Source organism: Mastomys coucha, unplaced genomic scaffold, assembly GCF_008632895.1.
Source record: "Mastomys coucha isolate ucsf_1 unplaced genomic scaffold, UCSF_Mcou_1 pScaffold22, whole genome shotgun sequence".
Taxonomy (NCBI): Eukaryota; Metazoa; Chordata; class Mammalia; order Rodentia; family Muridae; genus Mastomys; species Mastomys coucha.
Genome location: NW_022196905.1, coordinates 46,325,415 through 46,347,515, shown reverse-complemented (window position 1 = coordinate 46,347,515; position 22,101 = coordinate 46,325,415). Strand labels below are relative to the sequence as shown.

Here is a 22,101-nt window from a genome sequence, read left to right as displayed (position 1 = left end):
CCCGTGCCCACCTGGCCAGAATCCCGTGTCCCGTGGAACAGGGACCCCGTGAGAAATCCCGGTCCGTGGCAAGACACTATACCAAGCAAGGAAAAAATAATTATACAAGGAGTGGCAGGAAAATCCATAGTACCAGAATGTAAGTTAGAATTTATGATATATGACAAAATAATTCCCTAGAGTTTACATGTTTTAGTGCACCAGAAAATATGTTAGGCTTTCTAACGACTTTAATTTTTTTATCTTTACTGATTTCCTAAATTAAAAAAAAAAAGTTGCCAAACTAAGATGTAGTCTAGCAGAAGTGAAAGGAGGACCTGTAAGACGACCAACAATTAAACCCTCATCTATGTCACAACACCCAATGGAAGGGGGAAGTGAGGAGCTATCTGAAACCAGTAAACCCTACTAAAGAAAGGAGTAAGTGAACCAACTCGAACTTTCCATTTCAGCAGTCCAATTTGGCCAGTTTTAAACCAAATGGTAAATGGCGAATGACAGCAGATTATAGGAGAATTAATGAATTGTCCCCTAAACTGTCAGGACAATTACCAGTTGTAGTAGATATTCTCATGGGGACTAAGAAAGCAGCACCAAAATGTCTGGAAACTCTAGATTTGTGAGACATGTGCTTTGCCACAATACTACACCCATAAAGCAGAGAATACACCACATTCACTTGGCAAGGAAGACAGGACCAATTTTCAAGACAACCACAAGGATACATAAACAGCCCAATAATTGCCCACAATGTTCTAAGATGGTCACTGGATGAGGTCATGCCAGCTCCTAACTGTAGTATGTGTTCATATGTTAATGAAATTTTGATAATAGGTTAAAAAAAGAAAGAAAAATACACACACACACACACAACCCAGTAGACCAAACCATGCAAGTATTGAGAGATAATGGTTAGACCATCAATAAGGCTAAGGCATCAAGACCAGATACAACGTCAAGTTCTTGGGTGTAATGTGGTCCACTAAAGGACCAGAAATACCTACAGAAGTCATATAAGTTAGAACATCTTAAAATACCAACCAATAAAACAGAGGTACAACATCTTATAGGATTGTTTGGATATTGGAGACGACACATACTATATTTAAAAGCCAAGGCCTTTTATACTATTACAAGGAAAGCAAATGATTTTATTTGGGATAAATCCCAAGAACAAGCTATGAAAACAGTGCTAGAATATATAAAGGAATATTCTAAGCTACAATACATCCAACCAGATGGTATAGTATATTTAGACATAACACAATATAGAAACTAGAGTATCTTTGCTTTTTGAAATGGTAGAGAATGGCCAGTAGGCTCCTACTGTAAACTCTTCCTTTGGCTGGAAGACAATTTCTTTTTATTTGAGAAAATAATTTGGACAGCATATGAGGCCTTAAAAACTTGCCACAGCATGCTGCAGAACAATCAAGTAATATTCAAAACCACCATCCCGATCCGAGATTGGATCTAGGTACCAGAGGAAGCATGGGCCGGTCTACTCATGGAAGAGAAAGGACTACAGTGGAATGGTACTTAGCGGAGTTCCTTCACTCTGGTACCCTGTCTGCAAAGGGGTCAGTGCCAAAGGCATTGGAGTTGATAATTCAGACCAACTGCCCTATGACTCCACAGGGATTATGAATCATCCCGAATGCCACCCCTCCCCAGAAACAGGTACCACTGGGGGGACAGGAGAGTACCAGCCTTCCCTGGCTAATGCCTGGTTTATAGATGGCTCCACACCCAGTAAATAGAGCATGGTCTTGTAGAAGGCAGCAGCCTACAGACCTGGGGATGGAATGGTGATCACTGAACAAGGAACAGTTAAATCTGTACAACACGCAGGAGGAGGAGCAGCCACACCAGCAGCAAGGCAAAGCCTCAAATAAAAACAAAAGGGACTACCTTTGTTCACTTACTCATGGTGCATAGCTAATGGTATAGGCATATGTTCAGGAAAATGGAAAGTGAATGATTGGCAAACTAATGGCAAGGATATATGGCCCAAGGAATTTTGGATGGAACTATATAATATGGCCAAAGAAGTTAAGGTACACATATATCATGTGGACACCCATCCTAACAAAGAAGGTGACCAATATAGACATAATGACAGTGGATAAAATAGCCTAGCAATTAGATTAAAGTGAAATGGGAAGGTAGAACAGGTAGGCTCCAAAACATTAAGGCTTAAAGCAGAATGGAAGCCAATACCAACTAGAGACTTGGAGGCAGAGATTACCGCCGAAGAAATATTAAAAATACATGAGACCCTGGGACATGCAGAAATGCATGCCGCATTCCAGTGGTTTTCAGTAGAAATTTAAAGGTGACATGGAAAGGGATCAAAAATGCAATAAATTAATGCAAACATTGCCCCAAAGATAAAACTAGATTCACATACAATTCTAAGGAAAACAGGACATAGGCTGAGTTTCAATCATACCTTACAAATAGACCTTACAGGACCATTAAGTCAATGGAAAGGTGCATATCCTTGCACCTTGGTAGACTTATGCACCGGATTAGGATTCACCAAAAGTGGGTCTTTAACCATACTCACATTATGGGATTGGATTTCCCATTGTGGGACCCCAAATACTGCACAATCTGATCAAGGAATGCATTTCACAGTGAACAAGTTTAAAACATTTGTAAGATTATGAATATACAACGGCAATATCACATGGCTTATCAGCCAACAGCAGCAGGAACCATCGAAAGAGTTAATGGCCTGCTTAAAACTAACCTAGCAAGTAGAGATAAGAGTAGCTCCCTGGCAGAAGAACTAATGAAATGTGTGCATGAACTAAACATTAGACCAAGATTGAATAGGGAATCCCCAGTATAAGAGGTAATAAAATATAACATAGATATAGATTACCCAGTGGTGCAGGATAAGGTACTAAGTAGGGACTATAAATACATTCACAGGAATAAGAAGGATCAGACACTTGAAGCAGCAGAAGTGGTCGGTTACCCAAGGACAGGGAAAACCGTCTGGATTACACAAGGTAAAGCCAACCTAAAACTGTCCAGACTGGAAGATAGTGTATGACACATTATACATACATCTTTGTGCAAAAGCCTTGATCTATATGCCTAGCTATAATTATAGTTATTTATATTGTAGTGCCAGTGGTAATTTTCACAACACACTGGTGCAACCAAATAACAAGTCAAGGACTAAATGTAACCCACAGGAAGTTGGCAGGAGCAAAATTTACCAGTTGGACTATTGGTTGGACTAGGTTCCTACATCACCATATATGTTAAGGTACCCTGGAAATCCTCTTGGTATTGGTACTGACTTCACAAGCATTGCACTGCATAGCAGCCATACTAATGATAACCTAAATGTAGAAACATCTCAGCATGCCTGTCCTGTATACGCTCCTGGGAGCAATAGCAGGAATAGCCATAATTACTATGGCCTCCCCATGAGCGATTATAGCCACAAGCATATTAGCATCATTATGCTTGTGGCTCTTACTGTTTTGGGGATTATGTCAGGGAACATCAGGCAACAATATGACTGGAAGCACCCCAGCCAGTACACCAATGAATACATGAGCCACCGGCACAATCCCAAGCACCGCGAGTTCAGGCACAGTGGTCAGCACAGGAGCCACAGAAAACAGTAGTGCTAGGACTCCCTCAACAAAATGAACCACTGCCATACCAAACATTGGACCTCCCAGGAATTCTAATGCCACCAACTACCTCACTATTGCAGGAGTTGATAGAAAACTACCAGGTTATTGGATGGCCACTCCTTTTGGCAGAAATATGCTTATTTAAATTATGGCTGGTTTAAAGGATGTGACCAGTTCAGAGCAGCATCCAAACCAGTACATCTCTTTAAGACCTACATGCCTTGTGGCTACAAAGGGAAATAATAGTAACGTTCATGAGCAACAGCCATTAAAATGACATTTTAATGAATTGTATACCAATGGATCCAATGCTAGAGCTATATTCAGTAATCGTCGCAGAACACCCTCACAGCTAAGCTATAACGCCTAGAAGACATCCAAGGGTTACACAGCCACCTTTATAGGCATTGAAACAGAAGCAACCTTTGACTGTGATATGACCATCAGTGCCACATTCTTTTTAAAATGATAATTATTCTTTATTATGTAACATCTCGGACAACCCTATTACAGGGTTACATTTTTTCTCAATTTTTTTTATTATTTAAAATGCATTTTATACATCAAACATATTAATAATATTGAGTATTTTGAGAATCAAAAAATGCATAAAAATTTGTTCAGCTTTTACATTCATATCCTTTCATACCTTAAAAATACCATTAATGAATATTTAATACTATCCATAACTGAGGATCCTAGATCTAATGTTGAATACTAAATTATTTCAAAACATACAAAATATTCTTTGGGAGTTAAGCATAGTAAAAGAGCATAAAATATTAAAAAATGAACCATTAAGAAATATATTCAAAAGCCCTTTTATGATACCACCTGACATAGTGAGAGAGTATTTAAAACGCATTATATATCTGCAGTTCCACATTCTTTTTTTTTTTTTTTTTTAAGACATGTTTCTCAGTGTAGTCTTGGCTGTCCTGGAACTCACTCTGTAGACCAGGCTGGCCTTGAACTCAGAAATCCGCCTGCCTCTGCCTCCCAAGTGCTGGGATTAAAGGTGTGTGCCAACACTGCCTGGCCCAGTTCCACATTCTTAAAGTTTCACTTTGCATCCAAACCAAAGATGCTCTGGAGGAAACTGATTATCAGTAAAACCACACAACTCTGGTACTGGAAGAACAGATATATGAATATCATGCAGAATATAATTATGAAGAGGTTGATGAGAAAGGTTCTGATAAAATAACCAACCACACAATCCACAACCCCTACCACCACAATAAATCCATACAAACCGGTGAATTGGACACACTGCCCAAGTATACCTGTTCAACTCTGGCCCCTATGATCAGGGATGCCACCTTTTTCCATGTCATATGGGAACAAATAACCCCAATTCCTTGAAAGCAAAGCTAGACAAAACTTTAAGACAGGAATGGAACACAACAAATTGGCTATGCGTAGCAGAATGCCATAATTTACCATGGTATGGCAACCTAACATCATACGATACACCATTCTGGGACTATAGTATAGAACTAAAAAATTCTCAGACCTAAAACAATGGTGGAGAGCAATGGCATTGGGTGTACAACATTACAGACAGCCATGTGTGCTTACTGACCCCATTCCACAATCATGGACAGCAACAGTGACACCAGGAAGAAAACCACAATCTTGTATGTATAGTACTACAACACACATGTGCTACCCTGTAGGAGTAGAAGGCAACACTGCAAGGACACAGACCCCCCAATATAGCTTATAACTGAGTAAAACAGCAATGCCAAATGTAACAACAGACTTTGCAGGACAGAATGTCATGGCCCCACTTTACAAAAATTTGAAGTGTACCTCTTCGACCTTTAAAATCATGGACACAGAAGAGTTTGGATGAAACATTAAGAACAAAATAAAATATTCAGTGATGTAATATATTAATAAGTGAAATATCCCAGTACTATTTGGATACCCAATGAGAGAGGTACCATTGAAGCTTGATACTTATAATAAAACTGACACATTGAGAGTAGCAAACATAACAGGACCCTGGCAAACATTATCTTTCTAAAAGAGGGCTTAATAAGCAGTTATATAGTCCACATCCTTGTTGATAATCACCAAGGTAATGAGACCCTTTGGGACACAGGTAATAGAATGAAGCCCTACAGTTGGTTGAGATCAATCTGTGATACAGTACTAGACACACAAACTGTGTCCCTAGATTATAGATTTCACTATACCATGGGACATTAAAGTAAATGACACTACAAAAATAATACCAGCCAAAAATGTTACTATATTCAAGGAGACGCAACAAATACCAGCCTTCAAATTTTCAGGGTGGACATAGGTGGAATATATTAAACCACATATTATCCTACAAAATATACAAAAGGTAGGCATACCACAAGAATTAAAGGATTATGGAATATTGTATCCTATCCCAGCAATACATGCATGTATAGAATCAGATAGTACAATTGTGGAAAACTTGGGATTTAGATATGAAGTGCATTTCAAAAAATTAGACATGAAAACTTGCTGTATTGTTTTTATTAATAACTACACAATCCACAATATAAAGAATGGATGATGTGAGATTGAACAGCCCACAAGCCTAAAGCAAATATGCAAAGTATGATTGGGGGATCGTGGATATTATTTATTATTTGCCCATGATCAGGAAATTGTGACACATTTCAGAACACTCAGATATACCATGTCTAGTAAATAGAGGTAACATAAAATATAATGATACTATGCGGATTAAGTTTAAAATAGCCCACTATCCTAGAGAATGGATTATACTACCACCAGGTAAAACAAAATAAGAGCTTTATTTGTTGAACCAGACACAACGTGGTGTTACCAGCACAAGTCATTCTCTTGCCAAGAACTAGACCCATCCAGTTAAAAATTAATTTAATGGCATTACAACCACCCAGAACATATTGCCCAGATGGATTTTCTTATGAGCTACAATATTTCTCAATGAATAAATTCAGAAGAAAACCCCTACAAACATTAGCAGTAGGAGCTTTTGTGACTGGAGCAATCCTCAGAGGCATTATGGGTGGAGGAGTAGCGGCAGCTGTTACTCAACCTATTAAAGCAGAGCTCTATCTCATAGAAAAATTAATGCAGAAACAGCCAAGGCATTACATGCAGTATCACAACCAATTGATGCATTACATACGAGAGTTAATACCATGGAAACAGAAATACAGGTCTTCCAGGAAACATATAGTTAGGAATATAAAAGGATATTAAATCTCATTACCACTATTTGTAACCTGATTATGTGCCAAATTTATAAATCTAATGTTGCAAGGATAACTAGAGAATTAGACATATTGTTTACAATAGGAATAGGCAGACAAACCCCTGAATTTCAAACTACTCTAGAACTGAAAGATGTCTTACTGTGCTGAAGGCATGTGAACTAAACTTAGCACAGAATGGATACATGGGTAAATATATATCACAAACATTTATGTTGTATAAAACACCATATACACAGGAGAAAACCTGGGTGGCACCAATTGACTACTTTATATGGGTAAATGTTAATAACACACCACCATATATCCCCATGGAACAAACTCACAGACTAGGACCCAACACATATGTATATGCACATGTACCCAAAGAAAAATAGAAGAAACAGTGTTGGCATATTCTACTGTGCCTCAGACTGTACAAATCCTGGGTAACTATAAATTCTTGGTATACACCAATAATGAAACTACAGCTAGATGCAATTATTTAAATGAAATAAGCATGGATGATAATTTTATAGAATGGGATACAACTAGAGGATGCTATCTAGTACATAATTGTTCCCAGATGGTAGTACACAATCAGACGAGAATAACCACAGTAAACTATCAAGGAAAAATTATTTTTGGGGAGGGGGTTCAAGACAGGGTTTCTCTGTATAGTCCTGGCTGTCCTGGAACTCACTTTGTAGATCAGGCTGGCCTCGAACTCAGAAATCCACCTGCTTCTGCCTCTCAAGTGCTGGGATTAAAGGCGTACACCACCACTTCCCAGCTTAAAAAATTACTTCTTGTCAGATGCACAATTTGATTTTGAAATGGAGAAAGGCCACATGGATAAATTTGTTAAAAACCGTTAGATAAATCTATGAGATAGGAGAGCACAATGAGACACAAATACAGAGCATACATCAAACACTCTTGAACCAAGAAAAATTATTGGTGCATAAGACAGCAGAATTATACAATATGGTAGGCCTACTGAGAGCAAACACCTACATTTGTAAGTACTAGAAGAAGGAATTGAAAAGGAATGTGGCATATGGGACCAATTATCTAGGATTGCTCAGTTTGATTTTTGCTATCCTGTATATAAGTGGTTTCATTGGTTAAAAGAAGTATTTTGGTTTGTGACATTTTGCATTTTTCTTGTACTAACCATAAGTTTGTTTCTTTTTAGACATGTCTGTAATTAAGAAAATCAAGAATTCCTAATAGGAAGAACTTGGGGATGCACTTAGGATGTCAACTCCTCCGCAGCCAGATACTTTTTTGTTGTTTCTATAAACCTATGGAGCCATAGAAAGATTTGTTTAGCAGATTGCATGTGTTCATGTTTGGAACTCCCCAAAACTGTACTTACTGTATGTCCTCATTAATCATGATAAACCTCTGGGGCCCACTGGAGGAAGACTTATTTTGTATGTTAGTAAACCATGTTTATTTCCACCTGCCAATGACCAGATAGATACCCACTATATAAGGAACCAGTTAGACAGGCATAGCCTCTGTGTTCGCAGCCTATATAAACAAAGGCAGCCATTATCAATATGATCTCAGCAAAGCTCTGATCATACATGATGTCAAATCTGCAAAAGCCTTGCTCCATGGAGACTGGTTTGGAGCTAAATCTCCCATACCACCCTGGGGTCCAAAAAACGTTAGAAGCAGATTGTACCAGACAACTGGTAAAACGATTTCTAGAGGAAAGCCTGTTCCAACTTAATGCTTATATTACATGGAAAATCCTCCAGTCACGATTTAACAAGTGCAAAAGGTGTAACCTACCACTAACACTGGAGAGGCTAACTTTAAGATTAGACCATGATACAAACTTTGCCAAACTGAATATTACAGAAAATGTGACACATGACTCTGGTACCCCTGACCTGTGTGCCCTTGTGAATCCCCAAGACCCTGAGTGCCTTGAGGATTTAGGGGGTAGAATGTAGAGAGCATGTAAATAAGAAATAAGAACAGGACTGAGTTGGATGAGCAGTTAGCTCTTGTACGCTGTGTGTGGCAGATAATGATGTAATGCTAGAGTGTGATTGGCTAAAGTGTGACTGCCCCCTGTAGTTAATAAAAGCAGAGGACCCACATCAGGTAGGCAGAGGTCCTGATGCTGTAACAGTGACGATGGTCTTGCTCTCTGACCAGAGAACAACTGACCATGCTGCCCTGGCTGCATCAAGATAGAAGATCTAGAGGAAGGAGCCACCACCCAAGATACTCCTAGTGATGGATAGATTGTGAGCCTTGCCTCTGTGCCTCTCTACCACTTGCTTCGTAGTCAGGTACCACCAATTGTGTGTTATGGGCTGATGCTTGTCATTGTAGTGAATAAGCCTTGGGATCAAATGGTATCTGAACTCTCAAACAAGGTAAAAGTATTTGCATAAAAAGAAAACATGTTGAAGGCTCTATATAAAGGGTGATAACAGAGGATATTACTATGTAGTGTTTTCCAAGGTACTTGTTTTCTTTTATATACATTACTTAATATTTGATTTTTCTCTGCAATGGGCATGCATTAATTTTATGAACAGAAGAAAGAGATTTTTTAATGATGACTTGAAAATAGGCAGAAATATTATCAGTCTCAAGAGATAGACTTTGGAGCCTGGTAGTAGGTTATATATAACACAGGCAAATCATATAGCACAAAGGTTACCTAGATAACAGGCTGAGCACGCTTATTTCCTGCCCTGATTGACCTAGCTAGTTAGATCCTGGTGCTGATGTCTCCTGAGTTACATAGAAGTTATGGGGACTCCTAAGCCTGACTTGCCTCAGGGATTGTTATAACTCCATCCCTCCCTCCTAGAATATGATTCTGTATGGAGATATTTATTTATTTTTATTCATGTGTGTGTGTGTGTGTGTGTGTGTGTGTGTACACATGTGTGTTCTTGAGTACCAGAGACATGAGTGCAGGAGCCTGAGGAGATCAGAGGGAAGTCAGATTTCCCCTAAGGTTAGAGTTAAGGCAGTTTTAAACTGCCTGATGACTCTTCTAGAGGAGTACCAAATGTGTTTTTGTTTGTTTGTTTTTGAAATAGGATTTCTTTGTGTAGACCAGGCTAGCCCAACTCAGGGATCACTTGTCTCTGCCTGCCCCACCCTGTCCCATGCTTAATCTTAACTGTGAGCCATCTCTCCTACTCAGGAGGTAGCCTATATTGTTATTATTATTATTATTATTATTATTATTATTATTATTAATTTTTATTAATTTATTTTTTTAGACAGGGTTTCTCTGGTTTGCTCTGGCTCTCCTGGAACCTACTCTGTAGACCAGGCTGGTCCTCCCCCATTGAGACAGACTTTAAAGAAGTGTTAATTCATTAGAATAATCCCTCATCCAATTTGACAAGTACTTTTATAAGTACAGATAGACAAAAAGACCCAAAGTGTCCCCATACAGAACAAAAGCTACTGGAGACCATGAGGATAATTCAGCCATCTGCTAGCCAGAAGAGAGGACATCAAACAGGCTGATATCTTGACCTTGTCCCTCAAACCTGGAGAACTGTAGGAAGTCTATTTCCCTTGTTAAAGCAACCTGGACTGTGATATTTTGAAACAGTTGTTCTAGGACATAGGGCACAAGTACAAAGCTATCCACCATCTTCAACTTTTGTCTGTTGAAATGTGGAAATATTTCAGCCAATTCACTATCACAAATGGTGTCTCTTCTTCTCCATTCCAAATACCTTTCTTCCTCACATATCTTTAGGGCTGGAGAGATGGCTGAGTGGTTTAACAGCACTGGCTGCTGTTCCAGAGAACCCGGGTTCAATTCCTGGCACCCACAAGGCAGCTCACAACTGTCTGTAACTCCATTTCCAGGGGATCTAACACCCTCATACCATATTATATTATATTATAGCATATACTATGTTATATATTACACATATAATATAATATAATATATATACATAAAATAAATTGTTATGAAAACAAGTATTTTCTAGGAAAAACTGTTTATGTTTATGATTTCATGTAATTATATGCCTCCTCCATTCCATTTCAGAACGTAAATTTGTTCAATAGAAAGTAGGTGCTTAAGCCAATGATTCAGTGATTCAGCCTTGAAGTTGAGATAGATAATAACATGATGCGAACATTATAGGCACCACTTGAAGAGTCATTCTTTAATTTGTTCTCTACTTCCTGTACCTATATTGGGCAAGCCTGAGCTTATTTCTTTTATTTTTATCTTTGGGTGATGCCTTGAGATTTTAGATAATCATGTAGCCTTGAGTTATACCGCTAGGATACCGCTTGAGTCTCTGCTTACAAATCGGGTTTGATTGGCTATTTTGGCACTTTGTTTTCTGAGTAATTGATAGAAAAAGGTGTCAGTTCTGTTACGTATCAGGAAAATGACAATTCGGACTCACAGTATCACTACACAGTGATGGACAAGTCATGAAGACTGACACTTCTAAAAAGCTGACAAAGATATATATATATATATATATATATATATATATATATTACAACTGAAATTTGTCACATATTGCTAGTGATTACACAAATGGCAGGGACTAGCGAACTAAATGACATTGTTTGTTTTTTTTTTTTTTTTTGGTTTTGGCCTGGGGATTGAACCCAGAGCCTCATATGTGGTAAGCTAACACCGAAATACATCCCCAGCCCTGATATTATCTTTAAAAGTTAGATTTGTTGCTTATGCGGTCCTGAAATTCTACTTCCAGATAGCTACACATGGGAGATGAAAACATGTGTCTACACAGGCATGCATGCAAAGCAACTTTATCATAACAGTCCCAAGTGGAAACAACCAAATGTCCATCACTGCTGAACGGGTAAAACAAGTGTAAAAGAACCACACAATGGAAAACCACCCAGCAGAAGCAGAGAGGAGCTCAGTGGCTGAGCAGGTACCTAACAAATCCAAGGCCAGAACTGCAAACAAACTGACAGCAAGAAGCCATCCCAGCAACCAACCAATCAATCAATCAGTGCTGTATTGACATAGATAAAACCAATACGTCTCAACAATATGATTTTCAGAGAAAATTCAATCACAATAAAACCTCTATACATTATAAGTCTATTTATATGTAAAACTACAGTAGCCGGATATGGTGATACATCGGAGGTAGAAGCAGGAAAGTTAGGAGTTCAAGATTATCGTCAGCAACATAGTGACTTTGAGAGTTTCTGGGGCTACATAAGAACCTGTCTTAAAATTAAATTAAGGCCTCAAACAAACAAACAAACAAACGAATAACCTATGATAGCAAAAAGCAGATCAGTGGTTGCCCATAGCCAGTAGGGGGATAAATATCTTCTAGTCAGCTTTTGTCACTGTAACAGGTACTGGAAATAAATTATCGAGAGCAAACACGTGAGGCTCACAGTATTGGAGGGTCCAGTCTATAATCAGCCATTGCACATGACTGGGAGCAAGAGAACAAAAATGAAGGGGCGATATCCCATAATTCCCTTTGAGAGCATTTCCCCAATGACCTAAAACCTTTTATGAGGCTTCACTTTTTAAAGAATTCTGAAGAAAATAAAGATCCAATAATAAGAAACAAACCCTTCCACTCTTTAGTAATCTGACCCTGACTGGGCCTGAGCCAGTGACTCATGATACCCTATACGATCAATTAAAACCTAACTTCCACTCTTTCCTAGTACCTCACCCCAAACGGCCAGTCTCAGGAAAGACAAATGGTGCCCGAAAATTTACTGCCTGACTTAAGAGAAGCTGCCTACTTCAAGTAGAAAGCCTGGGAGTCAATGACAGGTAACTTCATTTAGGTGCTGTAAAAAAGGACTCCATTCCCTTCAGGCAGGCTTCGTTCCTTTGAGTCCAGCCTAGGGCACAATGGTATTTGGACACCCCGAGTTGGCAAGACTCAGGGTGCCCCAACCTCAAGTCACCTCTCTGCAGAAGGCACTCCTATTTTTCTGCCTTCCTTCTCTCCTTGGTATAAAAGCCTGTTAAAGAACAGTGGAGGCACTTTGGCCTCAGGAAGCAAGTCTGCAGGTGAACTCTATCCAGCATCCCAAGAGCACAGTGCTACATTTGCTGAGCCATCCAGTCCAAAACAACCCCCCCCCCCAAAAAAAAAACCAAAAACCAAAAACAAACAAACAAAACAGATTTAGAAAGGCTTTAGTCAGTTGAGCTGTTGAGATTCCTTTAGAGGTTATATCAGAGAGAGAAACGAACTGTGGCTTTTCTGTTAGACTGAATATGTGTGTGTGTGAGATGTATGTATGTATGTATGTATGTATGTATGTATGTATGTATGCTACCAATGCCTGTGAGAGAGCTGCAAGCAGGGGAAGTGGTATTTGCAATTTCACCAGTATCTGACCCTTGCCTGGAGCTCAGAATAGCAACAGAGTCAGGAGAGAGTAAAACACAAACCTCCAGTTAGCACTCCATTCTGCTCTGACAGTCACTGCGATTCATGTACCAGGCCATTAATCCAGTAAGAAGCCACTAAACGGGCGGACGAACAAAACCGGGAATGCCCTGTGAGAGCTGTCCGTCATCCCTCCTAGCACCTTTATGTACTTGAAAATGAAGGGTATTCCAGGAGTCTGTGGAAAGTACCTGGAACTCCGGTCTCTAATAGCAACCTGGGAAATTTGATTCAACTGCTAATAAATTGAGGACTTATTTTAGACAAGTGGCTAGGCTGGCACAGGGATGAATAGAAAGACTGGGGTTGATCTTTAGGAGATCAAAACTGGAGAGATGTTCGAGTTCTGCTTTTCCTTGCTTTATTCTCAGCTAGTCCTGAAAAGCAACCCTTAATGAATGAATCCTCCAGACCTCCCTCCTTTTCAGCCCCAGGCTGATGCCTCTTTCCTGATACCTGGACTAATCCTCCCCCATTTTCTGTTTTTTTTTTTTTTTTTTTTTTTTTTTTTTTTTTTTTTTAGCACTGGGGATTGAATCAGGGCCTTACAGACATTGGGTATACAAGCTACAGCTGAACTGCACCCCTGGTCTTCCTGTCCCATTCTTATCTAGAAGTGAACACCAGCAGATTTTCTTTCCTAAAAGCAATATGATCCTATCATGTTAACTGGTATGAAGACTTTCTCTCTGGTTTTAAGGAAGAAACTCAAGTTCCTTACTAAGGCCCTTCACTTTCATTACCCTGCTGGCTGCCCCAGCCTGACCATAGTAGAATTCTCTAATCCAGGCATCCTCTTGTTGGATTCTAGGTACATTAGCTCCTTCTTCCTGTTGCCATAATAAAATATCCCGATAAAAACAACTTAAGGGAGAACGAGTCTCTTCTGGCTCACAGTTCAACGTCACAGTCCATCAGAGTGGGGAAGTCACATCATCAGGAGCTCCAGACAGCTACTCATGTCAAGACGCAGAGAGCAATGAATGCTTGTGCTCAGCTCACTTTCTGATTTGTACGCAGCCTAGGGAATGGCATCACGTGGTGGCAGTGAGCAAATGTTCTCATTCCAATCAACCTAATCAAGATAATCCCTGAAGGCAGGAATGGAGGTTTGCCTCCCAGCTGATTCCAGATTTCACTTTAGTTGACAACAGAGATTAAAGATTATACTGGGCTTCTACGTTCCAAGTAGCTGTTCCCCCTACAATATACCCCCAACCCTCATTCTGCTAGCTAAGACTTCAAGATAACACCCCAGCCCCATCTTCTCTTACTGCACCCTGGGTGGAGGTGTCTCTTACCCGTGCTCTCTCCTCTATCACATGCACTATACCTGAGTCCTACTTGTATCAGTGAACCAGACTGCAAGAACTTGGATTCCTCTTTGCCCACTCAGCACCTGGTGGAATCCCAGGCACCTGCTACATGCCCAGTGTTTGCTGACTGGACTTGAATGAGTGCTCCTGCAAGGTCATAATAAATAAGACAAGAGTGACTTATTCAGGGACAGCTGTAATGCCCATTTATTGCTATGTAATCCCTGCTTTGCTTCTAATACTGCACTTAGAAAAATTGTCATGGGCAATTGAACACCTCATTGTTCCTGACTGATGTATGGGAGTGGTATGTTCTCAGAAAGGAGCCAAGGTTTATTATCTTTGAGGAAATCAAAATACAAGCCTTTGGTGTAATGCTGCCTCTCAATGATATGAACACTGGTGTTCAAGTGGCACATGTATAGAAGGTGTATGTCTTAGCAGATTGAATATTTACATGAGTACTCGAGTTTACATCTTTGTGATTTCATTTGCCTTATTTTGCCTTATTTTGACTCAGTTTTGCCTAACAGATTAAAAATCAGTTTCCATGGGCTGCTATTAAAAAGAATGCCACAAGTTTGGTAGTTAAAGGCCTATTCTTTGGGGCAGCAGAGATGGCTTAGCATCAAGAGTTCTTTGCTGATCTTCCAGAGGACCTGAGTTCAGTTCCCAACATCCCTGTGGAGCAGCTTACAATCACAACTTCAATATTCTATTCTAGCCTCTGAAGGGCAGCTACTCATATGTGGCAGATACTCACACATACATGTACACTCAAACAAACAAACAAGCAAACTGTCCTTTCACAATTCTGGAGGCCAGAGACCCAAAATCAAGGTGCCAGCAATCTGTCTCATCCTATGAAGGATCCAAGAGAGAGTTCCATGGCCTCTTCTAGCTTTGATGACTTCAGACAGCCTTTGGCCTATGACTGCATCACTCCAGTATTTATGTTTTACAGGACTTTCTCCTCTTCTGCTCTTACAGAGATACTTGGCATTGGACTAAGGTAATTATCTGAATAGTCCAGAGTAACCTAATCTTAAAACACTTAATTATACCTGTAAAGAGTTGGGTTTTTCCAAGTGAGGTTATACTGATGTAAACATATTTTGAGGGCCACAATTCACTTCTCTATCAGTAGTCATTTTTTGTTTGATTTTTGAGACATGGTTCATAGCCCAGGCTGACTTGAGCTCCTTGTATATCTGAGGATAACTTAAGCTCTCGCTTCTCCTCTCTCTACCTCTCAGTTGCTGGAATTGCAGGTATATACCACCACACCTGGCAAACTATTCATTTTGAATATTATATATCTGCCAAGGCCACTAGGATGGTACTAATTTGCCTTCTTATTTTATCTTAATTGTGAAGAGCTACCTAGCTTACTTATAAGTGATGGTCTTCGGTTTGCAAGGGGGCACAAGTTGGGAAGCACATAGCATCAATTGTAAATAAGAATATCACCTAATGGTTGCTAATGTTCCCACATGGCAGTTCTTAGAGCTGACTCTGAATGCAGAAAAAGACAGAGCAGCACAAATAAGAAACAGGAGCTTGTGGCACCTGTCAGCACATTCAACAACATAAATGGCTGTTCAGGTATGTCTCCCTTTCAGACTTCAGTGGCAGCTTACCTACCTGTCAATGTGGGGACTCACATACGCCTTCATTTATTGAAACACTATTATTTGTTCCTCCTCTAGGTGACAGCAGTTGGGAATACAATGGTGAGCCAGCAGGATCATGGTCCCTTTCAGTTATTAATTCCCTTTTGTTGTGTTGTTACATGGGTAGAAGGCACTAATTTAAAAATAGGATCTCCCATAGAAGTTATGGCTTTATTACTAGCCTTAAACCCTGTTAGATCCAAATGTCTGATTACAGCAAGATGACTGGCACTTATTTGCTGAAGATCTCCAGCTTTGAGGTAGCTGTGGGACAGCTGGGTCTTCCATTCTGTTACTTTTCCTGTCCTCATCTAGCTTAGGTAACTCTTCACATCTCAACCACAACCAAATCTCTGCATTTTCAAAGCAAAAAAGAAGGAAGGGAAAGGTCCAGATTCTAATTCTAAAAATGGCCCAGTCAGACCTCAAACTTTCTTGGAACAAAGCTGCTCTTTCCAATGATATTGGGAAACATTGTTTGGGTCTCACGATTTTTTTAAGTGTATTAATTTTGTATGTATGCATGTTTTACCTGTATGGCTGTATGTGTACCACCTGCCTGCCTGTGGATATCAGAAAAAAAAGGTGTCAGATCCTCTGAAACTAGAGTCTTGGATGGTTGTAAGGCTCCATGTGGATGCGGGAGTTGCACTTTCTGGTCCTGTGCATGAGCAGCAAGTGGTCTTAACTGCTGAGCCATCTCTTTAGCCCCAGGTCTTGGGATTGTTAAACCCAAACACAATTTTTTCTTTTCCTTTCAGCTAAAAATCAAGCATCTTTCCTGCTCCTTATCTGCTATGTCCTCTGTCCAAGGACAACAGATTTGAAGGGCTAGAAAGGTTTACCCTGATTCAGATGTCACTACAATGTTTTCCTGAATACGGAGTACCTGTAAACATGCACCATTCTGACCTGTATGTTTTTTAAAGAACGCAAAATGCAACACCGGTTCACATGGGCTGGGAATTTTCTTTGATGTTTTTATCACCTGCCAGTGAGCCATTTGCTTGATAGCTTGTACTTCAACTCCACTCCCCCTAACATCATGAGAAAATGTGCCTAAGCTGTAAAGAACATGGAATGTATTTTTCAAAAGTACATTTTCCAACATTCAAGAAATTTTGTGAACCCCCACCATTTGCCTAGGGGCAGACGATGTAAAGCTCTCCCCTGTGATAAGTGGGTAGCTGGAAAGCTGATGTGTGAGCCCACGACATTCTTATTCCATAGTGCTGCTTCAGAGAAGGAAGCTAGTTAGGGGAATAGCTTCCTTGTAACATTTTATGCCTGCTGGAATAAGCCAAAACACCCAATGTTCTTTGTATTTGAAGGTGACACCAGTACCGGCTCGGCTGTCAGATGCTGTCAGTCCCCAGCTTTGGAAGCAATGTCATCATGCTTTTAGTTTGCTCAGCATGTCTTTGAAGCATGGCTGGGCTGTCTCTTCCACAACTCGCTGTTCAGCTAAATTGCACTATTTCAGCAGGAAGTCAGCTAACTACTTAAATGCTAGTGGGGCAGTCCTTTTCCTTGTTGAAGATTTAAGCCTGTGCTTTCCAAAGTGTTTCTCAGAGAAACAGCACCGACATCCCCTGGGGGGGTCACAGTACCGAGTAGACTCCTGTACCTCATCTGCAGACCAATAGACTCTGAAACAGACTCAGGTGGACTACACTTGAAACAAGGTCCCATGGTGACCCCTCTACCTTGATTGGTCTGATGCCCGAGTTGAGGGGTTCCACACTCAGCACCCCTGCTTGGCTGACTCATCTGTCTCTTGTTTACATGTGAGTCATCAATTTTCAGACTCCAGTGGCCAGAGTGTCTCCAGAGGGAAGGCACATTCATCGGATGTAAGCCTTCCTCCCAATGCTTTTCCCCTTAAATAAAATCCTGTACAACACAGTCAAGTAATGTCTTCCTAAATGGCCAGGTAGATCCTAAACAAAGACAGTAACCATATTCCAAATATAAATGATTTCTGAAAGAAGTCACGTTTGAATAGTGAGAGCTAAATTAGGTGTAGTCTTCAACCACAAGAGAAAAAACTTTCAAGTTGGGGAATAGATAGAACCCTTTCTGGTGTATGTTAAGAAAACACAAATGACCTGCTGGGACCATTCTGGGATAAGTGGACTCTAGGCCTAGCTGGGGCAGGTTGGTCTGCCCTCCTTAAGGAAGAACCTCCTCCACGGTTCCTTAGGTACCATGCCTCTGGCTCAGAACTTTTCTCCCAACTACAACCGCAATTCAGTTCAACCAGTGTGTGTGTGTGAGGGGGGTGGGGGGAGAGAGAGAGAGAGAGAGGAGGGAGAGGGGAGAGGGGAGAGGGGAGAGGGGAGGGGGAGAAGGAGGGGGAGGGGAAGGGGAAGGGACAGAGTTGTTTTTTAGACATGGCATCTTAGCTGCCTAGCAAGACCTACATATTCACATGTCCCTGCCTCCCCAGTGCTGGAGCCTGTGTGACCGTGACTGGCTTTTTTTATAAGTTCATAGGGACTGAGCTAGGTCCTTGCATTTGCAAGGCAAGCACTGAAATGCTATCATTCTACTGTCCTCTGATGCTTTTTTAAATCTTCTGATTTTGTTTAATTATAGATTTGCAGGGAATTTACAAACAACAAAATCAATCCATAGTGTATAAGAGAGATCTCATATATCCATCTTCCTCAATAGAAATTGGTACAATTGTAGTATCATGTCAAAGTCAGGAAACAGATATTGGTCATTAGAATGATCCACAGGGATTATTAGTTTTTATCAGTTTTGTGTGCACCTATGTATGGTGTGTTCTTTGCAATTTTATCAAAGGTGTGGATGAGGAGAGCCACCAAAGGTCTCCTTCATACCCATGCCCTTCCGTTTCTACCCCATGCTTAGCCCTAGCAATGTCTAATCTATTTTCCATCCCTGTAACTCCATACAATCATTTTAATAGCATTTTAATAGCCTTGAGGCAAACTCCAACCAAGCAGCACTGCCTGCCTGGACCATCCAAGCATCTCTCAAGACACCAATTACTGTTTTTGTTAACACTCTAGTTACAAAGTTGCATAAAATTTTAGTGGTCAAAGTATAATTCCTAAAAGTGTTGTTCTTAATGTATAATTTTGCTGAGTGCGTGGTTTCCAACCATATCAATTCCGTGTCACGGGAGAAATATTTGCAAGGCAGCTGAAACAAAAGGCTAGTGTTTTACTCAGAAGAATTGAAGGGAAATGTTTAGCAAGCATTTTGGCTTCCTTTGTTTTACTTTGTTTGTTTGTTTATATTTGGCAGGGTTTATTTTGTGTGGCCTTGGCTGTCTTGGAACTAGATCTGTTAGACCAGGTTGGCCTTGAACTCACAGGTGGACTTGCTCTGCTTCTGGAGGGCTGGGATGAAAAGGCACATGCCACCACCACCTACCTAACTTTTTTTTTTTAAAGCCAGGATTTCACTGCACACCTGCTGTGAAGCTGAGGCTGGCCTTGAACTCATTTTTTTCTGCTTCCATTTCCTATGCTGGATTTATAGCTGCACCACTCTGCCCAGTCATGGTAAGCAGTTTTTTAAAATGCTATTTTCGTTCATGAACTTCTAGACGTGTTCTTTGTTATTGATGTAGTCCATTTTTGTTACTATGACAGAATGTCAGAGACTGGGGATCGTATATGGAATGAGGTTCATGAACTTCCAGACATGTTCTTTATTGTTACTAAAGCCCATTTTTGTTACAATGACAGAATATCAGAGACTGGGTACCATACATAGAATGGGGTATATTTTAGCCAGTGACTCTAGAGGCTGGGAAGTCAAAGGTTGAGAAGCCATGTGTAGTGGGGGCTGGTGTTGACACACTGAAGTCCAGACATGACAAATAGTGTCACATGGGCAGTGGAATGCGTACAAGAGATAGAGCTAAGTTGGTTTAAAACAGACCCCAACATAGATAACCCATTAACCCATTAATCCATTAATCTTAAAAAGGATTAATCCATTGATGAGGAGCAGAGCCCTCCCAACCTAATCCTCTCTTAATAGGCCCACCTCTTAATACCTAACAATAGGGATTACATTTTAAATATGAATGACCATGAGGCCATTTAGACCATAGCAGTTATCATTAGCTTTCATCACAAACTCTAATATGACTTTTAAAACCTTACAGATGAGGACAATCTGCAGTTTTCATTTCAGCAGAAGTTCCCAATCAAGAATCTGTCTCCCAGAAGAGTGTTTCTAAACAACGTTGCTCTAAAGAAACTTCTAAGCAACAGGGATGACCGAATTTTCCAGGATTCATCATTCCTGTTGCTGCCACCCACGCACCTTAAAATCCTTGTACTTTATTTAGTTGTTGATTTTGGTGGTGCTGATGTTGGAGATCAAACCATGGTGTGCTGAGCACTGAGTACAGCTGAGCTGCGCAGGGCGGCTTCTGTGTACTTCCTATAGAGCACACACAGCTTCCCTACCTTGTTCCACCCCTTCACTCACTCCTATCCTTTTCCTAGCCTGGCCTTTCTTCTCCCTCTCCAGGGAAGGCAGCTGCTCTGCCAGTGGGTAGGGGAGAGACTGCCCCAGGGCAGCACTGATCATAGGCAAGTCTGTCTAATTCTGGATCTTGCAGAAGAAGCAAGCCTTTGGCCATGCCTCTAACAAACCTTACCCGATAAAGATAACATTGTGACCTACAGCTTCCTTACCTCACCTCCTGTCAGAGTCTCCCGTAGCCCAAACTGGCCTTGAGATGTAGGTGTATGATTCTCACCCTCCCAGAGTGCTGGGATTTTAAGTAGGGGGAGCCAACTTAAAAATGGCTTAGAGCTGGTGAGGTGCCTTGTTGGGTAAAGGTGCTGTCTGAGGATACAGTCTGACGACCTCAGTTTGGTCCCTAGAGCCAACTTAAAGGTAGGAGGGGACTGACTGCACTAAGCTGTCCTCTGACCATGTGCTCCCAACAGGTACACCTCCCACTCTCACTCTCACAGATAATAAAATGATTACTTTGCTTGATTAAAAACCTGCTTAGAAAAAAAAATACAAAGAAAAAAAAAACCTGCTTAGAGCTGGGCAGTGGTGGCACACCCCTTTAATCTCAGCACTTGGGAGACAGAGACAGACGGATTTGTGAGTTCAAGGCCAGCCTGGTCTACAGCGTGAGTTCCAGGACAGCTGGGGCTATACAGAGAAACCCTGAATTGTAAACCAAAACCAAAACCAAAACAAAACAAAACAAAAAAAAACTGCTTAGAAAAAAAATTGTATTTGTTTAGTTTTGTTGTTGTTGTTGTTGTTTTTGGTTTTTTTCAAAACAGGGTTTCTCTGTATAGCCCTGGCTGTCCTGGAACTCACTCTGTAGACCAGAAATCCGCCTGCCTCTGCCTTGCAAGTGCTGGGATTAAATGCGTGTGCTGAGAAAAGATACATGATTTCAATTTATCTGAATTTGTTAACATTTAAAAACATATTTTAAGTAAATGGAATTAAATCACATTCTTGTTTCCCTTTTGTACCCCAACTCCTCCCAGAGACCTGCCCCTTAATCTACAATACCTTTTTTTGTCATATTCTTTAAAAATGTATAAACTATTATAACAATAAAAATGAGTATTATAAAAGTTGCTAGATATAAAACAACAATCAATTTAACAGTCTTATGTAGATACTTGTCTATAGCAATACTAAAAATATGTTTTTCTCAATATAAATTTTAAATAACTCCAAATATATATATGTATATATATATACACACACACATATACATACATATATATATATATATATATATATATATATATATATATATATAT

The 22,101-nt window shown here is 40.2% G+C and overlaps 2 long non-coding RNA genes across 5 annotated transcripts in view; both read left to right on the top strand.

The window, feature by feature from the left end:
• LOC116070838 overlaps nt 1-12,568 on the top strand; it is a 23,523-nt gene extending 10,955 nt beyond the window's left edge. Inside the window, exons 2-6 of one of the 4 annotated variants that reach the window (XR_004110580.1) lie at nt 276-420; nt 2,941-3,020; nt 8,085-8,268; nt 9,065-9,201; nt 11,629-12,568. This is a non-coding gene — a long non-coding RNA (uncharacterized LOC116070838). Of the gene's footprint in view, nt 1-275; nt 3,021-8,084; nt 8,269-9,064; nt 9,202-11,628 lie in introns of all 4 variants that reach the window. The other 3 variants (XR_004110578.1, XR_004110581.1, XR_004110579.1) reach the window with 3 other exon arrangements.
• A 31-nt stretch (nt 12,569-12,599) lies between these two features.
• LOC116070839 lies at nt 12,600-21,337 on the top strand. The gene is made up of 4 exons (XR_004110582.1): nt 12,600-12,689; nt 15,598-15,645; nt 19,735-19,845; nt 20,457-21,337. It is a non-coding gene; the product is annotated as an uncharacterized LOC116070839 (long non-coding RNA).
• Nucleotides 21,338-22,101: the final 764 nt, after the last annotated feature.